The following is a 25587-nucleotide window of genomic DNA, read 5'->3' on the forward strand; positions in this document are numbered from 1 at the left end:
CTGACATAACAAACCTCCAGTTTTATGAAGATACAAAAAGATACTTTGGTAATCAATATAATATTAACAAACTATCAAATCTAGAGTATTTGTAATAAATGAAATGTCCTGATTAAATGTTGAAGAGATTTGGAGGTGAAGGAAGAAAAGAAGGGAGAGAAAGCAGAAACAGTAGCCTTCTGAGTTCCAAAATCACTAGAAATGGATTTTTAGTTACCTCTGATTTTTCTGCTCTCCATCCAGATATATTTTAATGCATTCTTATCGAACTAGAAGAGTCTCCCAGGGCACCAACATGTTGTAACAAGTTGAATAAAACTCTTTCAGTTCATTGTTTCTCCAATACCCACTGCACTTAGATGATTTTACATCTCCCAGAAAAAATCTGATATTCAGTGATTTGTAAAGTGAGACTCGAACTTTTTTAAAGCATAGTGTTTCCCCTTGTGTTTTATCCTGACACATAGTGTGAAGTTTTTGTCTTTTCTGACAAAAGCAGAATTATAGACTCATTTGAAATTTTCTTTAACTTTCATTATACTCCATTTTAGGCAAAACTACTCCTCCACTTTGTAGAGTTGAGTATAGATGTAGCACTTTACACACCAATTAAGAACAGTATATTTTTCAGAGACTGAATTTTTTTTGCTGCTGAAATCCCTAATGGGTCAAAAAGCATAAGAAAACATATCTATATGTTTCAGGAACTGAGAATCTTAAATTGATTAGGAAAGTGTATCCCTATCAAAATATATTAACTATAAATTTAGTCCCTACTCAATCATGGCTCTTACATAAATAACACAATAGTATTATTAGGGGACAGAAAAATACTTTGTAGGATTTCCAGTATAAATGTCTTCATCCAACATTGCCAGGAAACACTCAATTACATACTCTAGTTATAATCTTCATGTGAAGTTTTTAAATTTTCAGTAAGTAGATCAAATACATCCAACTTTAAAAAATTTTCAAAATCTGAGTTCAAGTTTTGTAAAGGAATTTTAATAAACTAATAGTTTGCCTATTGTCTTCATCATTTAATTTCTAAAATATTCAAAAAGTTGCCTTGGCCATTACTTTTTGGTTTCTTTTCTCTACAATGCCAGTCATGGTATGGTTTTCCTTACACAAGGATAAAAAAGTAGAATGGTGACTAAGCAACATAGCGTAATATTAGAAGCACTGACTCCAAAAGAGTTTTTCTTTCTCCAGGACTAAATTCTCTCTTTTAGAGTAACACTTTTAAATTGCAGAAGAAATATTATGCTCTTAATTCTTGAAACCCAATACTAACTTTAGTTAAGAAGATAATCTAAAAGGCCTTATCAATTCCCTTATGGTCACTACATTCCAGGCAGTAAGTACATTGTTGCTGGAAATAAAAAATATATATAAAAGAAATTATCCTAATCTCAAATTTAAAAGGATTTATTTGAATTAACAAAATTAGTATTTTATATGACATGAGTTACCTGATTCTAAGTGAATGGGAGTGAGGAGGTAGAGAACACAAGGAGGAAAATACAAGGGGTCACTTTGGCAGACTATAATTTTTACTATTGAATCCAATCCCAGCAGATCATAATTACTCTCCATTTTCAATTCTTCACTCTAACTATTTTAAGCAGAAAGTTACGTAACACAAGGTATTACCTGACTATAAAGTTATTGGAGGAACAGAAAAACCAGGCTCAAGGCAAATCCCTAATTTCCTCTTCTAATTTAACATATTACGAAATGTGAATTGAGTCACTTTTTTCTCTAGGGTACCTCACCCTCAACACACACATAGTATGGTTGATGATTGTATAAATTATGAACATTTAAGCCTTACTAAGTCAAGTTTCCAAGTAGAGGACAAAGGAATGTCTCACAGTACAGAATAAAAGAACCTCTCTGGCAGAGAAATCTTTCTAAAACAATAATTCACTTATAATTATTGAACATGCATGTATTTACTTGACATTATATGGTGAACACTGAGAATACAAAGACCAAAGGCACTATCCATGAACTCAAGGAATTCAGTGCCCCTTGAAGGAGATAGATAAGAAATTCAGTAATTCTACTGAAGTGTAATAAATGCTATAAAGGATGCCATCACAAGTTATTAAAACGATACAGAAAAGACATCTTTATTACTACACATGTCCTTGCTTGCATATTTTCCTTGCCTTTCAGCAATCCAACTGATAATGAATTACCTGAACTTGACTGTCTCTCATTCAGGCATAATTTCCTATGATAACCATTTCCTACCAATCACTAAATCTCACCTAGCCTTGCTCTCTTGCTTTGACCTACACTGATCCAGTTGTATAAAACAATGACAGCCTTCGTCCGTTCAACAAGTCTTTTTTCACTGCCTTGGAATACAGCAGCGACCAGACCGTGAACTTGAGGATAGGAAGGCAGCTGAGGAAAAAATGTCTACATGGGGCAGTCTACAATAAGTGGGTATTACCAGGGGACATCAACTGTGCAGAGGGGGACTAGATGGCCTAAGGAGAGTATTGCCAGGAGCAGATATCTAGAAGGAGGGGAAAGTTTGTCATGATAGAACCTTGCTTACTTTGAAATTTACCCCAATTATGTGCTATTATATTGTTTATTAACATGTCAATATTTTTAAACTACAAGACTGTTTATACAACATTGTCAGCTTCCTGCAGTATATTTTGAGTGGCAAGTGCATTTCTCACTAATTCCACTTGTTAAAATTCCCACTGAAATTACTATTTAATTGGAAATGTTATCTGAGAAATAATGCATTATCAAATAATTATCTTTATTTGTCCAGTCATTAAATCACCTCAAATGATCACAGGGAAATGATCACAGGAACTGGAGGAAACTGCCAGCACATGGGGATGATCCTCAACAGGGATTTGAGAGAGAGAGAGGAGCGAAATGGATAATGGAAGAGTTGGAGCTTAAGCACTTGAAGTTTGAAAGCTCTGGAGCTATGCAAAAACAGAGAGAAGGAGGATATTTTCAGCCACAAAATAATTTGAGATTCAATTGCTGTATAACACATTACTATCATTTCATAAAGAGGTTCAGATAAGAGCCAGACCATAAAGCATTAGCAGAATGATTTTGCATATAGTGAACACTTTTTTAAGAAGTCTAATTCATTAACATATCTTCTTTCCACTGCTCTTTTCTTCCTTTGTCCTTTCCATTGATGGAAATGTATTCAAAGGAAATAAACTTCTAATCACCAATATAATTTTGAAGATAAATATCAGAGCTCAAAATGTTTTCCCTTTTATTTAAGCTACTTTTCCAGCTTTAATTATAAATGTGTATTGTTCTCCCATCATTCCTCCTACAAAGACCTAGGTTAGATTTCAAGTTCAGAATACTTTCAGAATTCTTTAACATAGGAAAAATACTTGTATAAGAAGTTGTTTACTGCTTCAAATTTAATTTCAGCTTCTATGGTAATATCAGTAATTAGCTATGTGAAGTGCTACTAAGTGCAGCAAGCTTGTTATAAATATTTCCTGAAGGATAGAAAGAGAAATACTAAAATGAATTATTCAAGCCAAGAATTACAAAGAGAGGGACTTTTCTTGCTGATCACCAGTGGGTAAAAGCATATTCACCTCAGTTTATTAAAAAAAGTTTCTTGATATTAGCTTCGGAATTGTTCTAAATGTTAAAAGGATAAAAATAAGAAAATAAATAATTTGATGCAAATATTCCTTTAATTTGTCTGTAGGAAGCTGAACTAAAAATCAAGATATAAAATCATTTATGGGATATATCTGACAAAGATAAACCTTTAGGACCAGAATTCTCTGACAAAAAAAAAAAAAAAAGCACGAATTTCAATTTGCAAAAAACCCCTGAGGTGTGAGATGTGTCTTTCTCCCAGAAGCCTCTATTTCACTGGTGCAGAGCTCACCCAGTATTATATATCCCGCATCACCTCATGTAAAACAATAAAATGTGTGCGTGTTCGCTATTAAAAATTATCCAGCCATGACTACATTAATTGTGAAGCTTTGGTGACTTTATTTTCACTTTGAATATTTTCTTAAATTATCAGCTCAGATGTTTTCATTTGGTGGTTTCTTATTAGTCACATACTTAGCCATAAATCAATGGGAAATACTATTTTAGGAGGGAAAATGGCATGAATATCTCACATATATACTCAGCAGCCAGTTGACAGATGTGGTAATTTCATCACTATTTACTGTAAATTCTTCTGCAACAGACAAAATAAATTTGTTTTCTCCATTTGGTATAATTTACCTTTATAAGAATGTAGTCTTATGAAATATCAAAGAATATTTTATGGCTAAAGGTACAAGGAAAGTAAACTTTTCCTCATTTGGGTGTATTAACTCTCATGCAACAAAGTAAAGAACAGACAAGAGTTTATAATCAAGACAAGAGTGAAAGAGAGAAATATTCAGGTTCATGAATTGTCCCAAATTGTTGATGAATAAGAAAAAAATACCTCACCTATTATGCCTTTCCATTATATGATAAAATATGATGTAGTACAATGAAAATAATCTTGCTAACCAGAAAGCCTAGGTTGGGAGAGTGGCTCTACCACTGACTACTTAGAAGGCCTTGGGAAAGTCATATCACTTCAATGGGATTAAGTTTCATTATTTGCAAAATATTAAAGTATCTATATTTTAAAGAAATTTGTTTTATGTTTTAAAGATATTATAAAGCTTAAATGATTATCTATCCCCACAACCTGACACATAATTGGCTCTCTATAAAACATGTAAATATGAATATTACACCTTTAACCTTTCATGATTTTATTTCACTTCCTCCTTTTGATTTAAGTAACTCACATCACTGCCTATGCACTTAAGGTTAATAGTTAAATACCAGAAACAAATTGGACCTTAACTATGTTCATGTCATCTCTGATTATTTTTTCCTAAGAGGTCTCTAGTGAAATACAGTCACTTATTTCTGTCAATTAGCTTAGCTCTTAAACGTATAGTGTTTATTATGTATGTATACACTTTTGTAAACTTTGGCAATTATTTAGACTCACAAAATGACATTTCACAATGGAAGGCATAAATCTTCACTTAAGCAAAACAATAGTAACTTAATAAATATTCTAATAGCTGCCTCCATTAATGGTATTAGCCAAGATATTGAGCTATAATAGATAATATATCTGAGGACAAAGAAGAGGAGATAAGGAGGAAATACAACAAAGTCAGGAATTATGCATAAGATTATGCTAGGAGATCATTTCCAAGATGAAGATATTTAATAGAGAATATCTAATTAACAGTACTCTTTAATTATTGTAATGATCTTCATATGATGTTAAGGGAACAATGGATTTAGAACTAGAATATTAATTTGAATTCAATACATTCTACTATCAGCATGTAAACTTATCAATTATTTTATTATTTTACAACTTACTTTTGTATCATATATAAAATGGAAATAATTGTCCTTTGAGCCTCATAGAGTTGTTATATAATTTGAGATAATGTATATGAAAGCTTTATAAAAATGGTTTACAAATAGTAAGCAGTATATAACTATAAGTAATTATATTGGTATCAGTGATGCTAAAAATTTTTCACGAGGAAAAGTCTTTTGTCACTTGCTAGTGGACTGAGAAGCAGAAGCACTATCTAATGAAAGAAGAACAAACACAGCCTGAAAGACCCTTTCACTAATATTATTCTGGTCTTGTCATTTCATTTGCTCCTGTGTAAGTTAGAGATTATTATCATTATTCAATAAGGTTGTAAATTGTAATTAAAATACTACTCATTAATGGTCTAGCAGAGTAAAAAGCATATATAACATTCTCTTTCTATCCTCCCATTTTTACTATTCAATTCTAAAACCTGCACCAACCTCAAGCAAAATGATGAAGTGCTTTGCCTTCAGTGACCCAAATCTTTCTCCATCCCAGATCAACAACCTATCCTGAGACCTCTAGATCTTGACCCTTTGGTAATCACTCAGCCTCTCTGCACTCAAGAGTCTGTTTAGTCATCACTCAACATTTATGGAACACCTATTATGAGCCAAACACAGAAATGCTTAAAATATCTCCTGCCCTTGATGTGCTCCCAATAAAATCATAGAAATACCTAAGTGTTCTAGGTAAAGAGGAGAGTCAAGGCAAAGCTGGAAGATCTCTAGGGAATGATATTAGAGTATAACACCACGCATACAAAATCAAATCCTTTCTAATCTACTTCTCTAGTCATAACAACCAAGTAACTCTCCAGCTTATTTTTTTTTTTACACTTTCGATGTTTTCAGTATGTATTTGGTCATATTTTGACCAAATATATTCCTGCTGTTAGAAAAAATCTGTTCAGATCCCACTAAGCAAATGAATAATATTGGTAGAGAAATTTAAAATCATATTTAAATATTTGTTTGTGATAATCAATGTAGTTTTTCTTAGTCATCAGAAGGAGGGGAAAATGTCTAGCAGGGAAAAATACTAATATTGATAATGTGCTTTGGGGACAGATTTTGATAATTTAAATTTTGTAATAGTGTGATGAACTTACTGAAGTTAGAAAAATACTCATTTCACTTTTTTATAACTGGGAAACAGGTAAAAAGAATTTTTGATATAGGTATTTTAAACAAAATTTTAGTCATTGTCAACATTTCAATAGCTCTGGTTTTAAATTTTGCTACCTATTTAAATGGCAAATTTCAAAAAACTTTTCCAATTAGTGAGAGAAACATAGAAAAGGGAACACTTGAGTGTGAATTTCCCTAGGACTTATTACACTAGAAAGGCTGCACATTAATGAGTAAAATGTGAGGAATTAGGGGTGGATCTCAAGTGACAGAATGATTTAAGAGACTACTAAGCTGCTTTCAAGCTTCATATACTGAATAATGGCAAAACATAGGAGCTGGGAATTTCAAGGGAACTAATCTAGGGTCATGTGAAGAAAATGTCAGCATAATAGGACACATAAAGAGCTAATTTCTCATCTTCAATTAAAAAAATGATTACCATTGAATTCAAACTCTGGTATAGACTTATTAAAGTCCTATTATGTTAATTCCTTGTATTAATGTATATTATATTTTTATTTAGCTGATATAAAAAAATAAAGCCCCAAGAGAATACTAGATTTTGGACCAAGCCTATTAAGGAAAGACTTAAATACAATATTTTATAATATAAACTTTAAAAAAGTATATTATCTTTATTTGTGTGTGTCTATAGATACTGAGAGAAAAATATATATGAACCCATGCAGCTTAGCATATACATATAAATACAAAAGTTAAAAACAGGATTTATTATCAATACTATTACTTGAAAAATATTTAGCTTAATTCCAAAAGAATTTTGAAATAAGAATAATATATTTCCCATGTAAATCCTTTCATATAATGTACTCATTCCTTTCCTGGTTTTATTACTGATAGAGCATGTAAAATGAAAATATACATTATTCTCTCGTTTCACTCTTTATTACAAACAAATTATAGTATATGATTTTGTTTCAAATATAGTTTCATATAACTGAAACTATAAACATAGCGAGGAAAGACAGAATATAACAATATAACAGTGTTAAGATATATAGCTTAATACAGACGCAGTTTTTAAAAATTACTCTTTTGGTGTCTGTAGCTGCAGGGATTCTTTTGTTTGCTTGCTTGCTTCTTTTATTTTTCTCCTTTCTTTTTTTTTTTTTTTTTTTTGTTTTTTTTTTTTTTTTTTTTTTGAGACGGAGTCTCGCTCTGTCACCCAGACTGGAGTGCAGTGGCGCAATCTCGGCTCACTGCAAGCTCCGCCTCCCGGGTTCACGCCATTCTCCTGCCTCGGCCTCTCCGAGTAGCTGGGACTACAGGCGCCCGCCACCACGCCCGGCTAATTTTTTATATTTTTTTAGTAGAGACGGGGTTTCACCGTGGTCTCGATCTCCTGACCTCGTGATCCACCCGCCTCGGCCTCCCAAAGTCCTGGGATTACAAGCGCGAGCCACCATGCCCAGCCTATTTTTCTCCTTTCTTTCTTTGCTTTCTCTTCTCTCCAATAAGTTCTTCCAAGATAAAAATATTGGTAGTAGGCATCCTTTTTTAGTTACAATTGTTTACAGAATTCAGGAATGATTCTGTCTTTATTTTCCTAAATGAAATTCACCTCAGCAGCAAAAATTTGTGTTTTTATATACAAAAGTAAAAAGCTCATTTAGAATTTAAAAAGAAAAATCCAAGTCTCAATGGATTATATATATTTTTTTAATTTTGAAGCCCATTCCTCAATTTAAAGATTTTCTCCTTCCTCTCCAAGTTGAGAGCTGAAGTTTACAGACCATCACTCATGCAGGTAAGTGGCAGTGACTATGGAGCTCATATCATTTTTAGTTGTTTTGAAGTGGCCAATCATAGCACTTATACTCTATTCTCTTGATATCTGGTGTTGGCACTAACAGATAGCAATCAGTTGTGTAATCACACCTTTAGACTTCTCACAGATCCTTCAAAAGAGCCATCACTCTGATGTTCTAACGGTGCTCATGCATACATGCTCATTATCTCATCTGTCTACCATTTTACTTCTACCAACTTACTTCTTCCTCATTACTGGGCACACAGAAATGTTTATGTCTAATCTACGCCCTTCTCAGGGTCCAAGGAAACTTCTAGGAGAATTATGCTTCCAATATACTTGTTCTTTCCCTTATATTAGGGTTGCTGAACACATAATAAGGCTTCTGTTTTCAAACTCTAGCCAGAAAACAAAATCCCAGGGTATTGTACTCTTTCAGTCCCTGCAACTTAAATGAATTCTTTTTTTCTTTCTATTACTGAAACATCACGGATTTGGTCTGGGTCCTGCTGCTTGCTACACAGAAAGCCAATCACTGAAACAACAAGTACTGCCAGCGAAGAAGGTTTTATTCAGGTGCTGCAGCCCATTAGATGGGAGTTCAGGCTTAAATTCATCTCCCTGACTGACTAAAACTAGGGCATTATATAACAGAAATGTAACTACATGTAGAAAAACAAGAATTAGGAAAGGGTAGGAAAGATAATTTGGTCAACACAAAGCAAGTGATCAGATAGGTAATCATGATGGGTGAAGGGTCTAGCATCTTATTGTCCAGATGCAATGACCTAGTAAACTTTAATTCCATGATACTATCTAGAAGGCCTGAAGGTGGGTTTCCTGAGAAAGAAACTTGAATAAGACAAAGGAAGTTTCTCAAGTTTCAAGACTGAGAGAATCCATTTCTATGTGTATTCAACAGAAGCTATAAACATCAGTTCTGTGGGACAATTAGTCAGTTTTAATTCACCCATACCTTTCTATTTTTCAACTCCTCAATCATGAGGAATCCACCTGGCAATCTTTTAGCTGCTTCATGCTGAGGAGGGCTGTTGTGGGCAGCTCCATGCCATGGCTGTCCACGTGGCCACCCAGGAAACAAAGGTTAATCTATCACTATAGTTTTATTTAGAAACACAATCTTTCTCTCTCCAGTACCCTACTGCCACCAAAGACAAATCACAACAAGACCAGCTCACCTGCCAAATAAGCTTTAGTCTCATATACTTGGCCTGATTACCTATACAAACTGCAACAAGAATCATTGTCCATATAGGTTGTCCTAAATTGTCTTTGCTGGAACCTCTCACAAGGCCATTTCAGTTAAAGCCTTAGGAAGAAAACCAGTTCCCCCAACTGCATCCCATTATAAAAGAAAACAAGTTCTTATTAAACATATGTGAACAAATACATTGCCATGAATAATATTCATAAATAGTTTACAAATTCTAGATATTAGGCAGAGGGAAAGAGAAATAGGCCTCAACTTCTGTTTACAAGAGTATACTCTACTCAATCATTAAGGTCTATAAATAGCTCAAAAGAAAAATATGATCCAGCCTCTGAAAAACAAAGCAAAAAGAATCAGCAACATTTCAAACAAGAAAAAAGCCAAAAAAATTATTTCAGTTCTTCATTAGTTCAGTCCATGCAATCAACTTCTGCTCTGCTTCATATTTTATTAGGCATCTTTATAAACACATCAGCCTTTCAATTAGAGTCCTGAAAGTTTTCTCTCTAATCTCATGGCACAACCTTTAAGGTTATCAGAAACCTGCATTCTAGAGACCTTTTCATGAACTCCCCTGAAGAAGCAAGCCCTGGACTGTAGTTGATTATAAGTCACTTTTTGAGAAGAATCAACACAAAAGAACAATTGTGGATGATAAAAGTCCTAGGACAGTTATAAGTAAAGATGCAGTTGTGTATTAGTACATTCTCACAATGCTGTAAAGATATTACCTGAGAGTGGGTAATTTATAAAGGAAAGAGGTTTAATTGACTCACAGTTCTGCATGGCTGGGGAGACCTCAGGAAACTTAATCATGGCAGAAGGGGAAGAGGCACATTTTACATGGCAGCAGGTGAGAGAGCGCAAGTGTGTGTCAGCACAGGAAAAACTACCATTTATAAAACCATCAGATCTCATGAGAATTCACTTACTACCACGAGAACAGCACGAGGGAAACCACCCCCACGATCCCACCACTTCCCACCGGGTCTCTCCCTAAACACCTGGGATTACAATTCAAGATGAGATTTGGGTGGGGAAACAAAGCCTAAGCATATCAAGTTGACAAGAAAATTTGGTTGTTTCTGTGACATACAATAATTTAACATAATAATCATAATCATTACTGACAACATATATTAAGACATATCAGAATTTCAGAAATGTCATAAAATCCTGGAACACATATAGGAATACAACCCAAAGAATGTTAAAGACCACCTCACATTTTACAATGCTTTCTTTGTAGTTCTAACATACCAGATAAGCGTAATATATCTCTCTTGGACTTCGGGGGATGGCGATACCCATAAAAGTTAGTTTGAGGTCAAAAAGACTGAATTTAGAACTTGAAACTTTACTGTTGAAAATTCTGGCAAAAATCAAAGGTTTAAGGCACTTGATATCACCAAATAGGATCACAGGTTACTATAAAATAGTCATTCATTTAGCCGAAATGATAAAACAGAAACGTTTACACTTTTATAGAGAGGAAACTCAGTTTCATTAATAAAGACAGCATGAGGCCTACTGAATTTGTCTCTCCCTCACGCTCTTCTTTTTCTTCTGTATTTTTACTCGTGAGATAAAGAAAAATCTCTTATTATCACTTACATTAAAATTTTGTTCAAAAAAACAAATTTTCCTTTGTATATATATTATTAATGTGAAAGCTAATTTTAATAAAACCTATAAACAAATCTATCTAATTTTAATCAGTTTGACCATAAGGTACGATTTTCATAAACCTCTATTACCTTTTACAATTTTCTTTTAAAGAACAAATAAATGTTCTAAGAAAACCCTGTTATTTCAACACATGAGCCTAGATGCTGGCCTTTCATCAGTGTGCTTTCAATATTAATTTTTAAATTTATAGAAAAACTTCTCAACTAATCTTATCCCTTAAAATTGGCCCTTACAATTTCATGAACCCACTTCTTCTGCTATAGTCCCTGGGCCTAGAGGGATTGAATAGTTTTAATCTCTAGCACTATGTCTTAATAAAGTAGTTTATTTTAATCATCACCTTTTCCAGAGTCTGAAGATAAGGCTTCAGCGTGTCAGTTCTCAAGATTTAGCAGGAGTTGGTGCCTTTTTCAGATGCTGGAGTGAAAGCTCTGTAACCAAACAACAAAAGGATTTGTTAATAGGATATTTATACTGCAAAATCCTATCATTCTCTCTAACATGTCACTAATGAAAAAGCTGATTTGGTGTCTAGTACATACTGCCTGCAGCACTTCAAACCATGGTATTAAAGGAAGGTTACTCTACTCATTGCATATGTCTAATTGCTAGCATTCTAATGACAGAACTGCAACCAAAAGCATCAAAAATGTGATAGGTCCTGTGCCAAACTTTTCAGAGAAAAACAACTAACTTTTTTCTCCATCAACAAAATAAATGTTAAATGCAAGTATCAGTTTTGGAAACTCAGTATGAGGATAAACAATTTCCTTTCACTTACTTAAATTATATACAACAAAACAAGGACAAAGTAAAACAATAATTTAAGCTATTTAAAAGAGCACCATCACATAAGATTGGTTCCTAGATACAATACTGAAAACTGATTGGATAACTTTTGCCACTAGAATCTTCAAACCAGTACAACACTTGTGCATATTTTGTTGTCAAGTACACACATGAAGGCCCATGAGTAATAAATGGCTTAGGATGAAAAATTAATGGCAGTGGCTGCTACCATCATGCCGGCTGCAGCAGGGAAGTACGGCTGGGACTGCACACTCCATGGAGCCAGTGGGAGTCCTGCCCCTTCTGAGTTGGGACGGGAGCTCCCCAAGCCACTAGTCACCCAAAATGCAACAGCAGACCCAGGCCTCCTGCTCTATAGAGCAAGTAGGAGCCCTGCGCCCCCCAGGAGTGCTACAGCCTTCCAAACTGCAGCTGTGGATCCTGAGCCTCCTTGTGCTCTTGGGGAAGCTGGGAACAGGTAGGATCTGCCTTCCTGGGTGCAGCTGCAGCCCTGCTCCCCTGGCTGCAGACCTGGGCCTCCCACTCCAGGAAGCAGGCAAGAGCTAGGGACAAGCAGGAGCCCAGCCTCCTCCGAGTTGGCAGGGCAAGAGTTCCCAGACGCAGCTGTGGCCACCCTCCCAGGCACAGGACCGTAGCGTCTCTGCAGCCTGCACCCTCAGGGGACTCAGGAAGGAGTCCCCCAGTCCCTGCATGTTTGGTGGTGTCTGCTCCCACTGCCTGGCCTCTTTCCACTCCTGGTGCCTGCTCCAATCTTGAGCAGGGGTTGGGGCCAAGCCCTGGGGCCATGAATGGAAGCTCTGGAGGCAGATGGATTTCTGGGCAGAAGTGGGCCATTAAGGCCCCACCTTCATGTCAGGGAGGGCCTGAAGGCTGGGGTCCAGGCTGCCAGTCCCACAGATGGGAGGGGGGTCCATGGTGCCTCTTCTGGCCACCGTGGCTGGCCATGGACCAATCACAAGCACTTCTTCCCCTCTGAGGTCCATAAAAGCCCTGGGCTCAGTCAAAGCAGGGCAGGGGATGGCCAGAGGATGAAGAAGGCAGAGGGGTGAGGGCAGAGAGAGGATGGGATAGAAGACCAACTGCAGAGACGGGTACCCTCTCTGCTGACAGCTGGAGACGATGAGATGACCAGCTTACCGTCTCCATTGAGAGCTGCAGAGCCAACCTGCCAGCAGAGAGGGTCTAACTTCTTGGCTGAAAGCTTCAAAGACCTGCAGAAACGTCTGAATGACTTGCCTGCAGAGAGGAGCTACCCTCTCCAGGGCCTCCTCTCTGCTGAGAGCTGAACACTCCACAGGATGACTTGCCTTCAGAGAGGAGATACCCACTCTTCTTAGCTGTTCTAAAACTAAATAAAACTCTTCTTCCTCACCCATCCCTTGTCTGCATACCTCATGCTTCCTGGACACAGGACAAGAACTTGGGCAATGGTGCCACAGCCACAGAGGTTTCTGGCCAGAAAAATAGACACCCTAGAGATCTTGAAACAAAATCACTAGAAAGTCTCACATATTTTATTACTACTTAATCCAAATGAATGTAACTTCATTTTAATAACAAACACAACTAAGTTATTTGACAGAAATTCCAATTAATATAATTTTCTTAAGGACAAAGCTAATCTTTCCTGAACATTAAAACTTTGTACCCATATCACAGTTTTTCCTCATTACCTACAGGAAAAGGTCTGAAACCAACTTAAAATTATTGAGTTGAATTGTCTTGGAAACAAACACTATTTAAACTTTTTTATTCTCACCTACTTTTCCAAATGACAAAATATATATTGTACTATTTTTGCTCAGAGCTTATAAAAATAAGTCTTTTATTTATTTATTTTTTGCCAGGAACCTTAAAGCTCTTGCAGCTCTGTTGATCATCCGGGGTAAGCAAAACCAATCAAATTTTAAATGGCTGGTGTGTTCTATAAGTTTTTGCAGGCTTAACAGTGGTATCTTAGGAACTTTAGATAAGGAGAGCAAATGATGAACTTTTGGAAATGCACATGAAACAGAATGACTCTTCATAGAACTAAATACAAGCCTTCCATGAGAAACTTAAAAACATCAATGATTTTGTATATGTATATATAAGTAAAACTCAGGAGAGAACAAATGGCAAATAAATGAAAATTAGAAGCAAAAACAACAAACAGGAAACAAAACCTCAAATATTCTCCTACTCAGTTTACCTTGGAGGCTACAATGTTACTCAGAGCCTAAAAAGCATATGATAGATATTTCATTCCTAGTATACAAATTAATGTCTTTCAGTCCACCAATACCACTATACATTCTGGGGAATTAAGAAATTCACTGTAGTCACATGATCACTAAGCACTTTAGTGCAAGTACAATCTATGCAGAATAGCAAATATAGTGTGAAGCAGTGCAAGCACGTATGTGAAATTTGGCCTCATGCTTAACTGTATTAAAATAGAATTGCAAAACTGCCAATGTATTTCTTTACAATATTTCTTATTTTACCCTCATGAAAACTAAGGGCTTTAACTATGAGCAATGTTAATTAGGCAAATTTCTCTAATTTTCTATCAAGTTTTAAAAACTATTTTACTACCTAAGCCTTTTCAACTTTCTATTTTCTCTCCGTATGTATGAAGACAGACATACAGAGAAAAGGGGAAAAATATTACATGTGACTTACACAAATATCTATAACATGCTTGCAACTTTCTCTTTTGTCCTAAATTTTCTTTTTTTTTTTTTTTACAAAAAATAGCCAATCATTTTACCTTAGGACAAAATTTTACCATAGTCCAAAATTTGGATCAACCGTTAGATAACTTCTGAATTGGATAAAATTATTTTTTTCTCAATAAGAACGTATCTTCTTTGGCACACTTTATATACAGAATTATATACTAACTAGAATTCTTATTTTTAATAATCTTAAATTTCAATGAAAACCTAAGAAGCAAAAAATTCTTAGCAATCAGATATTAGCATTTTATAGATGAGAACATTCCACAATTTTAGAAACATATTTCCCCATATCATAACCCTTTCTTAATTGGAAATGACCCAGACATCCAAGAAGCATCATAAATAATTTTAAGATTTTAAGTTACATAAAGTTTACCTACAACATCTATTCCCATTGAAAAGTACTCAATTCTTTCATTTTGAAGTTTATCTAGATTACTTCTGAAAACAGAGATATTAGACACGGCTAGTCATTATGTAAAGTTATTTCCTTGTTAACTATTTTTACAACCAGGAGTATGAGGTACTCACCTAAGTAAGAACCTTAAGTTAAATGCCAGGTCTTTTTTGCTAATAACTCAGAAGAGTCAGCTGTTTTTGTTAAAGTAATAACATTAAATTAGTCTCATTAATCAGAATAAAATAATGCAAAGATCATTTTCTTTTGACTGGGTTTATAATTTGATTATCTTGTATGCCAAAACCTGACACCTCAAATATCTAGGAGAGACAAATATAAAACCCAAATAAAAATGTATTCTAACATTTCAGAAGACATTTATATTTTTATCTTACCAATAATTTTAAAGACAGCTTGGTTATTAAAGATTGACTTAAGTCACATGAACTTGAAAAATATTTTATACTTATTTACTCAACTTATGAGTGCTTTTTTATTCATAACGCAATTTGGTAGACACAATATATAACATAATAAATGTACACGCACAAAAACCATATAAACATGGACACACACACACACACACGAGATCCAATAGCTTTTTCTTTGGAACTCTAGCTGTGAGTTACAGTTACAGTTCATAGACTGATACAAACTCACCAGTCTGTGAACATATTCACATGGCTAAACTTTGCCCCGATTAGTAATCCAGTGAAAGCTGTGAACCAAAATTTTGGGTAAAGCAGTTTCCACGGCATTTTGATTTTTAAAGGCCAAACCACTCCAGGCTCCAATGAACACTGGAGCCAAACAGTACCACAGGAGCACATCATGTAGTAACCAGGCCTGACCCTGTTCAGAACAGAAGCTTGGGATACATAAAACTCCACCCTGCTTTCCCATTCAACAGCAAAATGAGGTCCATGAAAAGACCAAACCTCTCCAAATTCCAAAGAATATTGGGGTCAACAATACTACAAAGGAATATCAGCATATCGAACCCTGATTTCCTATGACTCTATCAACAAACATACAAACAATCACCAAAACACAATCCTACTGCCACAGCAACAAACAAGACCAAGAGTGTCCAAATTGAAACAGCTGGGGTGCTTCCTCTCTCCTTCGGTTGGACTCAATTAACCTGAAAATTCCTTTGGAATTTCCCAAATTGAGAGGAACCAATCCCTCAGTCTGGCACCCACAAAAGACAATCACTTGCTGAGACATACACACAACAATTACAAACAAGCCCCCAAGAGTGTCCAAATTGAAACAGTCAGGGTGCTTCCCTCTCTCACTCAGTTAAGCTTGTGTGATCTACAATGGAAATTTCTTCAAAAATTTCCCAAATTGAGAGGAACAGATCCTGCTGTCTGGGCCCACACAGGACACTCACTTATCTGGAGGCAGATGTCAAATTTCAAACGCTATTCTTCCTAGGAAATCAGGAATGTGTTTGAGGCCTGCAGCAGTGAAACCAGAGAGAGACTGAAACTCACCTCCTACCAAAAAAGGTTCAGGCAGCTACTTAGGGGGGCTTCTAAAACTCTCCTTGACATGACAGTGGAGCAACAACGAATGCGCTCCTAGTCAGGGGACCAAAGTCTGTTACCTAAACACCAGGGATTTGTTATAGGTCCTGCTGCTCACCAAAGCACCAGGGATTTGTTATAGGTCCTGCTACTCACTACATGGAAAGTCAATCGCTGATACAATGAGTATCATCAGGGAAGAAGGCTTGAACCAGGTTGTTGCAGCCAAGGAGATGAGAGATCAGTCTGAAATCCATCTACCTGACTAAAATTAGGGGCTTACATAGCAGAAATGTAACTATACACAGGCAAACAGGAATTAGGGAGGGGTAAAAAAGAAAAGTTGGTTCAACAGAAAAACAAATGGTTAGTTAAGCAATCATGATCCATGAGAGGTCTGATGTCTAATTGTCCAGATGCAGTTATCTAGTAAATTTCATTCACTTGATACTATCTGGGAAGACTGATTATTGGTTTCTTGAGAAAGAAACTCAGTATTATTTTCTCAAGTTTCAAGACTGGCAGGATGAATTTCTATGTTTATTCAAAAAAACTATAACCACCAGTTCTATTGGACAAAATAGGTCAGTTCCATTTCCTTTTCCTCACTTTCTTGCCAGCCCACTCCCGGCAATTACTAGAGACAAGGAAAGCAGTTAAGAGACCTCTTACATACTTGCTTCTTCCAAACTTCTGTTCTTTCAGCCTAAGTTATAACTTATCTTGTATTGGGGAAGAAGGCACAGCTTTCATATAGTCCTCCATCTTTTTTATTTCACACTTGATTTTTTTTCATACTTTTTTCATAACTTTATTGAACTATAATTGAAGTGGACAATGTGACAAATTCTGACAGAGTTTTGCATGTATAAAACTACCAAGTACTGGTGCCTTTCTAAATAATCCAATAATCATCTAGTCTTTTTGTTTCACTGGTCAATGTGGGAGTCACTTATTGAAGGAAAATAGAATCCATCACCAAATGTCCCACATCATTCAAACTATTAACTTTGTTTTGCTGTTGTTGTTGTTGTTTGTTTTGGTTTTGGTTTGGAGACGGAGTCTCACTCATCATCCAAGCTAGAGTGCAGTGGCACAATCTCGGCTCACTACAACCTCCGCCTCCCAGATTCAAGCGATTCTCATGCCTCAGCCTCCCCAGTAGCTGGGATTACAGGTGTGCACCAGCACGCCTGGCTAATTTTTGTATTTTTGTATTTTTAGTAGAGATGGGGGTTTCGCTATGCTGGCCAGGCTGTTCTCAAACACCTGATATCAGATGATCCACCCACCTCAGCCTCCCAAACTGCTGGGATTACAGGCGTGAGCCACTGCAACTGGCCCAAACTATTAACTTTCTTTTTTTTTTTTTTTTTTTTTTTTTGAGACGGAGTCTCACTCTGTCGCCCAGGCTGGAGTGCAGTGGCGCTATCTCGGCTCACTGCAAGCTCCGCCTCCTGGGTTCATGCCATTCTCCTGCCTCAGCCTCTCCGAGTAGCTGAAACTATTAACTTTCAATTAGTCATTCTATCTAGACTGCGTGAAAAAATTTTCAGAAAATCAAGTAATAAACTCTTAAATCACTCTTGTCTTAACCTTTGGGCAAATAGTAATTAAAAATATTATTTGGGCAAATAATACATTATCTAAAGGAAACTTGGCAACTGAATTCACACGCTCTTGGTGTAATCATAGCACATTTATCTGTTCATTTTCATATCAAAGGGATATGTTTAAGGGAACAAAACTACCCAATATTTTATGGTCAAAAGATAATTATAGACACATGGTTCAACAGGTTTCTTCTGTGTATAATTATTTCACAACTACTCCCAATAAGATTAAGTACAAGTTCTTCATGTTCAGCATTAGAATCTTTACTTTTTGTTTTTGTTCTCCTGAATTCATCATGCTTTCAGAAAATGAATTCTTTTTTTCCAAAATAGGGCTACTGCTTATAATTATAAAGTATGAGTACATTTGGTTGAAGAGACTAGTTGACCACAAAGGACACTTCAGAAATGTATCATGATTTTCTATTTTAATGTCTAATATTACAGCTATTATTTTTAAAGTATATTAACAATTTTTTTAATTTTATTATTCAACCTCAAAAACTTTTGTACAATAGAAAAAAAAAGTGTGTGAAGTCTAATCAGAACTAGCCAAAGAGTAATGTTAATTGTCTAATTCTTGAATTCATCTTCATTCTGCTGAAGCTGTTGTTTTGAAGATTGTAAATCAATGGAGCTGAATGTAACTAATGACCAGTTATTTCTGGTCACTAAATCCTTTAATGTATCAGGAAAAGATGAGTGGTCTCTACATAAAAATTGACACTAATTCTTGCAATTTATTTTAAAAAACTGAAATGCCTGTTTTTTTGCTAAATGAACAGTTTTCACATTATTATACTTTCTCATAAAATTGTTCTTTCTGCTATTATTTTTAGAAATCATAATTACTTAAACTATTGTTTAGTATTCTTTAATAATTTCTTAGACAATTTAATTCTCCAGACAGCTACTGCTTGGCTTCTAGTTTTTAAATGTGTACAACTTTGATGCTAAATATTATTATCAATATTGAAGATGATTAGATAGATAGATCAGATGCAACTCAGAAAGTTATTTTCAGTGAACTGTTAAAATAATGGTGATGTCCTTTGACCCCACGGAAATAAAAACAGCCATCAGAGAATACCATAAACACGTCTATGCAAATAAACTAGAAAATCTAGAAGAAATGGATAAATTCCTGGATACATACACCCTCCCAAAACTAGACCAGGAATAAGTTGAATCCCTGAATAAACCAATAACAAATTCTGAAATTTAGCTGGTAATAAATAGCCTACTAACCAACAAAAGCCCAGGAAGAGATGGATTTACAGCTGAATTCTACCAGAGGTACAAAGAGGAGCTGGTACCATTTCTTCTGAAACTATTTCACACAATTGAAAAGGAGACACTTCTCTGTAACTCATTTTATGAGGCCAGCATCATTCTGATACCCAAACCTGGCAGAAACACAACAAAAAATGGAAACTTCAGGCCAATATCCCTGATGAACCTCAATGTAAAAATCCTCCATAAAACACTAGCAAACCGAATCCAGCAGCACATCAAAAAGCTTATCCACCATGATCAAGTCAGCTTCGTCACCAGAATACAAGGCTGGTTCAATATATGCAAATCAATAAATGTAACTCATCACATAAACAGAACTAAAGACAAAAGCCAAATGATTATTTCAATAGACACAGAAAAGGCCTTTGATAAAATTTAACAGCCCTTCATGTTAAAAACTTTCAATAAACTAGATATTGATGCAACTTACCTCAAAATAAAAAGAGCCATTTATGATAAACTCACAACCAATATCATAGTGAATGGGCAAAAGCTGGAAGCATTCTCCTTGAAAACTGGCACAAGACAAGGATGCCCTCTCTCACGACTCCTATTCAACATAGTATGGGAAGTTCTGGCCAGGGCAATCAGGCAAGAGAAATAAACAAAGAGTATTCAAATAGGAAGAGAGGAAGTCAAACTGTCTCTGTTTGCAGATGACATAATTCCATGTCTAGAAAACCACATTGTCTCAGCCCCAAATCTTCTTAAGCAGATAAGTAACTTCAGCAAATTTCAGGATACAAAATCAATGTGCAAAAATCACAAGTATTCCTATACACCAACAATAGACAAGTAGAGAGCCAAACCATGAATGAACTCCCATTCACAACTGCTATAAAGAGAATAAAATACCGAGGAATACAGCTAACAAGAGGAGAGAAGAATCTCTTCATGGAGAACTATAAACCACTGCTCAAGGAACTCAGAAAGGACACAAACAAATTTTCCAGAAAAACACTCCATGCTCATGGATAGGAAGAATCAATATCATGAAAATGGCCATATTGTCCAAAGCAATTTATAGATTCAGTGCTATTCCCATTAAACTACCATTGATATTCCTCACAGAATTAGAAAAAACTACTTTAAAATTCATATGGAACCACAAAAGAGCCCATATAGCCAAAAGAATCCTAAGCACAAAGGACAAAGCTGGAGGCATTATGATACCCACCTTCAAACAATACTACAAGGCTACAGTAACCAAAACATCATGGTACTGGTATAAAAACAGACACATAGACCAATGGAACAGAATAGAGATCTCAGAAATAAGACCACACATATACAACCATCTGATCTTTAACAAACCTGACAGAAACAAGCAATGGGGAAAGGATTCCCTTTTTATTTATTTATTTATTTATTATTTTTATTATACTTTAAGTTCTAGGGTACATGTACACAACGTGCAGGTTTGTTACATATGTATACATGTGCATGTTGGTGTCCTGCACCCATTAACTCATCATTTACATTAGGTATATCTCATAATGCTATCCCTCTCCACTCCTCCCACCCCACAACAGTCCCCAGTATGTGATGTTCTCCATCCTGTGTCCAAGTGTTCTCATTGTTCAATTCCCACCTATGAGTGAGAACATGCGGTGTTTGGTTTTCTGTCCTTACGATAGTTTGCTGAGAATGATGGTTTCCAGCTTCATCCATGTCCCTACAAAGGACATGAACTCTTCCTTTTTTATGGCTGCATAGTATTCCATGGTGTATATGTGCCACATTTTCTTAATCCAGTCTATCATTGTTGGACATTTGGGTTGGTTCCAAGTCTTTGCTATTGTGAATAATGCCGCAATAAACATATGTGTGCATGTGTCTTCATAGCAGCATGATTTATAATCCTTTGGGTACATACCCAGTAATGGGATGGCTGGGTCAAATGGTATTTCTAGTTCTAGATCCCTGAGGAATCGCCACACTGACTTCCACAATGGTTGAACTAGTTTACAGTCCCACCAACAGTGTAAAAGTGTTCCTATTTCTCCACATCTTCTCCAGCACCTGTTGTTTCCTGACTTTTTAATGATCGCCATTGTAACTGGTATGAGATGGTATCTCATTGTGGTTTTGATTTGCATTTCTCTGATGGCCAGCGATGATGAGCATTTTTTCATGTGTCTGTTGGCTGCATAAATGTCTTCTTTTAAGAAGTGTCTGTTCATGTCCTTCACCCACTTTTGATGGGGTTGTTTTTTTCTTTTAAATTTGTTTGAGTTCTTTGTAGATTCTAGATATTAGCCCTTTGTCAGATGAGTAGATTGCAAAAATTTTCTCCCATTCTGTAGGTTGCCTGTTCACTGTGATGGTAGCTTATTTTGCTGTGCAGAAGCTCTTTAGTTGAATTAGATCCCATTTGTCAATTCTGGCTTTTGTTGCCATTGCTTTTGGTGTTTTAGACATGAAGTCCTTGCCCATGCCTATGTCCTAATGTATTGCCTAGGTTTTCTTCTAGGGTTTTTATGGTTTTAGGTCTAACATTTAAGTCTTTAATCCATCTTGAATTAAATTTTGTATAAAGTGTAAGGAAGGGATCCAGTTTCAGCTTTCTACATATGGCTAGCCCATTTTCCCAGCACCATTTATTCCCCATTTGTTGTTGTTGTCAGGTTTGTCAAAGATCAGATGGTTGTAGATGTGTGGTATTATTTCTGAGGGCTCTGTTCTGTTCTGTTGGTCTGTATCTCTGTTTTGGTACCAGTACCATGCTTTTTTGGTTACTGTAGCCTTCTAGTATAGTTTGAAGTCAGGTAGCGTGATGCCTCCAGCTTTGTTCTTTTGGCTTAGAATTGACTTGGCAATGCAGGCTCTTTTTTGGTTCCATATGAACTTCAAAGTAGTTTTTTCCAATTCTGTGAAGAAAGTCACTGGTAGCTTGGGGATGGCACTGGATCTGCAAATTACCTTGGGCAGTATGGCCATTTTCACGATACTGATTCTTCCTATCCATGAGCACGGAATGTTCTTCCATTTGTTTGTGTCCTCTTTTATTTCATTGAGCAGTGGTCTGTAGTTCTTCTTGAAGAGGTCCTTCACATCCCTTGTAAGTTGGATTCCTAGGTATTTTATTCTCTTTGAAGCCATTGTGAATGAGAGTTCACTCATGATTTGGATCTCTGTTTGTCTGTTATTGGTGTATAAGGATGCTTGTGATTTTTGCACATTGATTTTTGTATCCTGAGACTTTGCTGAAGTTGCTTATCAGCTTAAGGACATTTTGGGCTAAGACGATGGGGTTTTCTAGATGTACAATCATGTCATCTGCAAACAGGGACAATTTGACTTCCTCTTTTCCTAATTGAATATCCTTTATTACTTTCTCCTTGCTGATTGCCCTGCCAGAACTTCCAACACTATGTTGAATAGGAAAGAGTAAATACTTCAGTTTACTTTATATCTAAAGTCTGTCCTCTGCAAGCTTTTCAAAATCAATGCAACAGGGAGAATAAAAAGCAAATTGTGAAACAAAATAATTTCATGTGACTTTATAGACCAACCATTTTTCAAGTGACTGGCTGAAATTTTTTTTAATATGTTTAAATCAACACTATTACAGAGTTAAGAGAAGGCTTATAGTGTTTTTATTTTACTTTAAAAGGGCAAATAATGTTTTTGGAATACTCTTTTATAATTTTTTACAAGTCTTTATTTGCAAATGTATTGACTGCATACAATTCTAAGTTGTATATATATTCTTCTATGATAGATAATGTTATATTATTTTGGAATAACATAACCAACAAATTTTGGCTGCTATCACTCAATTTGCTATTTTTTGGGGTTTACAGTACCTGTCACTGTGTAACAAGCCACTCTAAAATTGAATGGTCTAAACCATTTTATTATTCTTATGGTATCTCTGAGTTACAGGTTCAGAAATGGGACAGTGAAGACAGATCCTGTCACCTTCACAATATTTGGGGAAGTTCTCCTGGGTAATGTCCTGCAGAATGTTTTCCAACTTGGTTCCATTCTCCTCATCACTTTCAGGTACACCAATCAGACGTAGATTTGGTCTTTTCACATAGTCCCATATTTCTTGGAGGCTTTGTTCATTTCTTTTTACTCTTTTTTCTCTCAACTTCTCTTCTCGCTTCATTTCATTCATTTGATCTTCAATCACTGATACCCTTTCTTCCAGTTGATCGAATTGGCTACTGAAGCCTGTTCATCACGTAGTTCTCTTGTCATGGTTTTCAGCTCCATCAGGTCATTTAAGGACTTCTCTATATTGGTTATTCTAGTTAGCCATTCGTCTAAATTTTTTTCAAGGTTTTTAGCTTCTTTGCGATGGGTTCAAACTTCCTCCTTTAGCTCAGAGAAGTTTGATCGTTGAAGCCTTCTTCTCTCAACTCATCAAAGTCATTTTCCATCCAGCTTTGTTCCATTGCTGGCAAGGAGCTGCATTCCTTTGGAGGGGGAGAGGCGCTCCACAATAAAACCCCATCTGTACATCACCATCATCAAAGACCAAAGGTAGATAAAACCACAAAGATGGGGAAAAAACAGAACAGAAAACCTGAAAAATCTAAAAATCAGGATTCCCTTTTTAATAAATATTTCTGGGAAAGCTGGCTAGCCATATGCAGAAAATTAAAACTGGACCCCTTCCTTACACTTTATACAAAAATTAACTCAAGATGGAATAAAGATTTAAATCTAAAACCCAAAATTATAAAAACCCTAGAAGAAGAGCTAGATAATACCATTCAGGACATAGGCACAGGCAAGTATTTCATAACAAAAACGTCGAAAGCAATTGCAACAGAAGCAAAACTTGACAAATGGGATCTGACTAAAGAGCTTCTGCATAGCAAAAGAAAGTATCATCAGAGTGAACAACGTACAGAATGGGATAAAATTTTTGCAATCTATCCATCTGACAAAGGTCTGATATCTAGAATCTACAAGGAACTTAAACTTACAAGAAAAAACAAACAACCCCATTAAAAAGTGGGCAAAGTATATGAACAGACACTTCTCAAAAGAAGACATTATGTGTCTTTTCATTATGTGTATTTTCTGCACATGGCTAGCCAGCTTTCCCAGAACATATGAAAAAAAGTTCCACACCACTGATTATTCGAGAAATGCAAATCAAAATCACAATGAGATACTATCTCACACCAGTCAGGATGGCGATCATTAAAAACTCAAGAAACAACAGATGCTGGCGAGGCTATGGAGAAATAGGAACGCTTTTACACTGTTCATAGAAATGTAAATTAGGTCAACCATTGTGGAAGACAGTGTGACAATTCCTCAAAGACCTAGAACCAGAAATACCATTTGGCCCAGCAATCCTATTACTGGGCATATACTCAAAGGAATAGAAATCATTCCCTTATAAAGATACATGCACATATATGTTGACTGCAGCACTATTCACAATAGCAAAAACATGGAATCAACCCAATTGCCCATCAGTGATAGACTGGATAAAGAAAATGTGGTACATATATACCATGGAATATTATGTAGCCATAAAAAGGAATGAGATCATGTCCTTTGCAAGGACATGGATGCATCTGAAAGCCATTATCCTCGGCAAACTAACACAGGAACAGGAAACCAAACACCAAATTTTCTCACTTATAAGTGGGAGCTGAACAATGAGAACATGTGGACAGAGGAAGGGGAACAACACACACTGGGGCCTGTCAGCAGGTGGGGGCTGGGGCAGAGAGAGCATCAGGAAAAATAGCTAATGCGTGCTAGGCTTAATACATATGTGATGGATTGATAGGTGCAGCAAACTACCATGACACATTTTCACCTATGTAACAAATCTGTATATCCTCCACAGGTATTCCAGAACTTAGAATAAAATTTAAAAAAAAACACTTGAAATATGAATTTAATTACCTTTGAAAAATATCTTTTCTGCAGATATAGGTCTTGAAACCACTGTATGGCAAACAAAAGGCTCTTGAA

General features: G+C 35.9%; 1 long non-coding RNA gene across 1 annotated transcript in view; it reads right to left on the reverse strand.

Annotated features, from left to right (window-relative positions):
* LOC129458469 (uncharacterized) overlaps positions 1–11696 on the reverse strand; it is a 50846-nt gene extending 39150 nt beyond the window's left edge. Inside the window, exon 1 of the long non-coding RNA XR_008649633.2 lies at positions 11599–11696. This is a non-coding gene — a long non-coding RNA (uncharacterized lncRNA). The remainder of the gene's footprint in view (positions 1–11598) is intronic.
* Positions 11697–25587: the final 13891 nt, after the last annotated feature.

This window comes from Symphalangus syndactylus, chromosome 19 (assembly GCF_028878055.3).
Source record: "Symphalangus syndactylus isolate Jambi chromosome 19, NHGRI_mSymSyn1-v2.1_pri, whole genome shotgun sequence".
Classification (NCBI taxonomy): domain Eukaryota; kingdom Metazoa; phylum Chordata; class Mammalia; order Primates; family Hylobatidae; genus Symphalangus; species Symphalangus syndactylus.